This window comes from Nannospalax galili, unplaced genomic scaffold (assembly GCF_000622305.1).
Source record: "Nannospalax galili isolate Female #2095 unplaced genomic scaffold, S.galili_v1.0 scaffold160, whole genome shotgun sequence".
In the NCBI taxonomy this organism is placed as follows: domain Eukaryota; kingdom Metazoa; phylum Chordata; class Mammalia; order Rodentia; family Spalacidae; genus Nannospalax; species Nannospalax galili.
In genome coordinates, this window is record NW_008346900.1 from 1570128 (window position 1) to 1574231 (window position 4104).

Below are 4104 nucleotides of genomic sequence, written 5' to 3' on the forward strand. Positions count from 1 at the left end.
AAACAGTTTTCCCAAACCAGCTTGACCAAGGCACCCTCCTTTCTAGAAATACAAGATAGTGGCCAGGGAGGGCTCAGGACCCTTGGAGGTAGACTCCTGGAGTCTCCTGATCACTTCTCATGGGCGGTTGGGTATTTAGCTGATACAGTGTGCTCAGCCTCCTGCTGGGCACACAGTGAGCATTCAGAAAACACTCGAGCAGTTGGCATGGTTGAAGAGTACCCATAGCCACTCTGTGGAAGTTGATGTCAGGGCCTCCCTCCCCATGACCACTGGCTCCTTGTTCCAGCTAGTTCTGAGCCCCACCCTCACTATCTGCCGGACCTGTTACCTGTCACTGGGCAAGTTGGTAGGTTACCTTCTCTGAAGAGGCAGGGTGGGGTTAGTCTGGGATGACTTGGACTTGCAACAGCAAGAGGAAGCTGTGGGGTGAAAAGTTTATCAGGGGAAGCCCACTTTTCCTGCTTTCGGCAGGGTTTAATAAGTGCAGTTTGTTCACGTCGCAAAGTCATAGGGGGAAAAAGAATAAGAAAAGCCCTTTACTGCTGCTATTGATAACTTGTCTCTTCACAAGGCGGGTTCAACCTAAAAATACCCTCCCTCTCCGACAGGGAAGCCAGCATCGTCACGTTGCAGAGGAGACTTGAAAGTTGGCTGGGAAGACTCGGCCAAGCCACGTGAGCTGGGCCAGGCCTCCGTGGCCAGGCTGCCCACTGGCTGCCTGGGTCCGTGTTCCTACGGAAGATTCCATGGCATGCCCAGGAGGAAAGTTGGAAGTGTGCTTTACCAGGGACCCAGGAGCGTGGGGTAGAGATGGCCTCAGGCTGGCATCAGCAGAGGCCAGGTAGGGCCACAATGCCAAGGCGCCCCAGATCCTGGATGTCCCACCCTGGCCCAGTTGCCTTGCAAACAGGCCGAGATGAGCAGATAGAGCCCCAGCAGAGAGGTAAGAGTGAAATGGGTCAAGGGCAGCCTAGCCCTGGGCAAGCCGCCATTTTCCAAGTTTCAATTTCCCCTCTTGAATGGGAACAAGAATATGTTCTGCCTCCTTCATGGGCGAGGATGGGTAGCAAGCTGATGGGGTACATATTCCTATGTGGTTGTGACCACCCATAACCTCAGCTATGGTTGAAAAAGGCCTAAGAGTGTGTCATGAGAACCACAGGCAAATAGCCTGCCCATGGAAAGGGCACTCTCTGGCCTAAAGGAAGAGGGAGGATCTGGGGATTCAGTCAAGGAGCCCCTGCCCTCCACCCTGAGCCCTTAGAGCTGACTTGGCTCACAGAATCCACCCTGTCATGTCCCCCCATTCAGCGCTTGTGACTGGGAGACATGCTTTATTCACATCATGTCGGGGTGAGGCAGCAACCCCTCATAGAGTCTCAATATAGAGAGTGCTCTTGGCTAATTCCCAGAGCAGTTCCACAGAGAGCACACAGTCCAATTGGTCCCCTGGGCCAGCACTTCTCAGATGTTGAGAGCACTCAAAGCTGTAGCTGCTAGGGGGCCTTGATGTCATGGAGCCTGGACCTGTGGCTAGCAGCCATAGCCTCCACAGAAACCTTTGGGTATTGTATCCAGGGCAGGTCCCAGTGTGGGGTCTGGACCTAGCCAGACTGTTGGCCCACAAGACCTCACTGTGCCTTGGCACCAACAGGCACGTAACTGGGTTGAGACTCAGTCTGTACATCTAGAAAGTGGGAGTGATGACTTGTCCCCTTGACTGGCTGTTGCAAGGGGAGAACCAGATGGGGCATGTACATCATGGGACACTTGGGGGGGGGTGTTACTGCAATCATTGTCATCATCTTTACTGTCATGGCAGTGTCCAGGTTACTTCTGCCCTTACCTACACCCTACCACCCAGTCCCGGAGAACTTTGCCTAAGGAATTGGTTTCTCTACCTAGTGAAGATCATGAGGGTACCCCTAAGTTGGTCCCAAGGAACCCCATCACTGATTTAGGGATGCCCACCCACCTAGCCTTGTACCTGAAACCAGGTATGAAAGGTGGCAGTTGCCCCTTGGATCACTACGGAATATGTTAAAAAGGGGTAGAGATGTCAGGAATGATGGCCCATGCTTGCCGTCACAATACTCGGGAAGTGAAAACAGAAGGGTCAAGAATTCAAAGCCAATCTCAGCTATAGTGTGAGTTTGAGAACAGATGGTTAGCGCACCATCCCAGCCCCAGGGACCATCTGCGGTCAGAGGCACCTACTCCATGGCTAGGGTGAGACAGCTAAGCCTAGTCTGGCCGGGGGGTCATCCTGCGTGAGCCCAGGGCCCTGAAACTCAGGGTCAAGGGGCAGGTAGTAAGTTGAACCCCTCTGAGGCATGTCCCTTGCACAGGGGTTAGCCTTGGAGATTTAGGTGAGGGTGGTGGGCGCTGGGGACCCTGAGCTGGCCTCAGCTGGGCCCCCAGGAAAACTGCAGAGCCTGGTCAGCCTGGCTATCTCCGTGGCAACCAGCCTGTCGTCCTTGTCCTGGCTGGGGGGCCAGCTGCCGCACCCTTCCCTCAGCCGGCTGTAGTCGCTTTCTTCAGAGGTAACCATGGCAACGTCTTTGTTTCGGAGGTTGGGCCCCGCCTCCCTCTGTCTCTCTCTTCAGGAGCAGGGTGTGCAGGGGGCTCCTTTCCAGTCCCAGCACGTCTCCCCAGTGCTACTGACAAGGGGCCACCACTGAGCAAGGATGTCCCTGGGATGCAAGCCAGAGAGGCAGCCAGGGTCTACCTTGCCACAGAAGCCCATGCACTCACTGCATGTTTGTACAAGGCAGAAGCATCTGAAGAGGGGGGTCAAGAAGGTTGCCAAGGCCTGCTCCTGACTGCAAGGTGCCCTTGGTCCTGCTAATGGTGTCCTGTGTGTGAGCACCACTTTACTGGAGGAGGGAGTGTGGCCTTGGGACAGGATCTGCTGAGGCAGAATTGAGTGGAACCTTCAGCATGTGCTGTGGGATCATGGGTAACATGATCTTGTGGCTCAGGGGACTCAGAACCCCTTTGGCATTACCTCAGACTGGATTATCAAGAAAAGCAAGTGGTTGCTCAGGTAACTGGAAAGTCTTGGCTAGATCTTGTCAGGTGCAGCTTGCTTTGGGTGACCCCAAGGCATCTTCTCTAGCTGCCTTTTTGCCTTTGTTTTCTGTCAATCATCTACAGACAAGTCGTTCTGTCAAACTTCCTTCTCAGGAGGTCTGCAGAAGACCAGAGACATTTGACTTTAGTCCGTTCTGGTCTGACATTATCCTAGGGCTGAACATCCTGGCTGGGACAGGGCCACGTGCTCATCTTCCCCAGTGGCTGTGCTGCTTGAAGGGTCTTGGTTATGTCATTCCACTGGTCTCAAACCAGACCCACTACCTAAGTGGGCTGAGGAGCAGGGGAGCCCCGGATGCAGAGGAAACTGGGTGCGCACGGACTCACGAGTGAGTTAGCTTTCCTGAGACCACATAGCTAGCAGAAACTGCAGGTGTGGCCCCAGGTTCTGGGTTTACCCAGTGGCCACTGCAGGCCAGAGGGGTGTTAAACTGGGTGAGCCGGCCAGGAGGCAGGTAGAGGGCTGTCAGTGAAGCGATGACTGGCACGCAAAGGCGGGAGGCGACAATGGGCCTCTGTCAGATCCTTGCAACCATGGGAAACACCCCTGGGGGTCGGGAGCTAGAGGTGGGTCTAGCAGCGCGCCCGCCCCATCGTCCACGCCCAGCCACCTGACTTACTGTTTGTAAACGAGCCTCTTCCGAGGCCACGCCCCTTCCTCCTTCCTTCCTGTCCTTCTAGGAGTTATATCTGCATATCCCCGCCCCCTCACGCTGTGATTGGTTGAGAGTGCCGCCACTCCTCCATATGGGTGGGGCCGAGGGAGATGCTGTCCTGCCGACGTGCTCAGCATAGTCCCGCCCCCGGCGCGGCCTGCGGGCCGGGCACTGATTGGACAGACAGTGGCTGACGCTAACGGCGCGGGGCGCGGCGAGTGGCGCAGCGGGCTGTCGCTCGGCGAGTTGCGGGCCGCACTTCCGCCTGGGTGTCAGTGGGTCGCCGACTGCGGGCGGGGGCGGGGGCGGGGCGGCTGCGGGGTCGGCGGCGCGGCAGGGTAGGCGTCCAGGT

At 56.4% G+C, this 4104-nt stretch overlaps 1 protein-coding gene across 2 annotated transcripts in view; it reads left to right on the plus strand.

Moving 5' to 3' along the window:
* Positions 1-4004: 4004 nt before the first annotated feature.
* Osbpl2 (oxysterol binding protein like 2) overlaps positions 4005-4104 on the plus strand; it is a 44843-nt gene continuing 44743 nt past the window's right edge. For both annotated transcript variants that reach the window (XR_003851131.1, XM_008843237.2), the window contains exon 1: positions 4005-4102. The gene's annotated coding sequence lies outside the window, so the exon portion shown is untranslated. The remainder of the gene's footprint in view (positions 4103-4104) is intronic.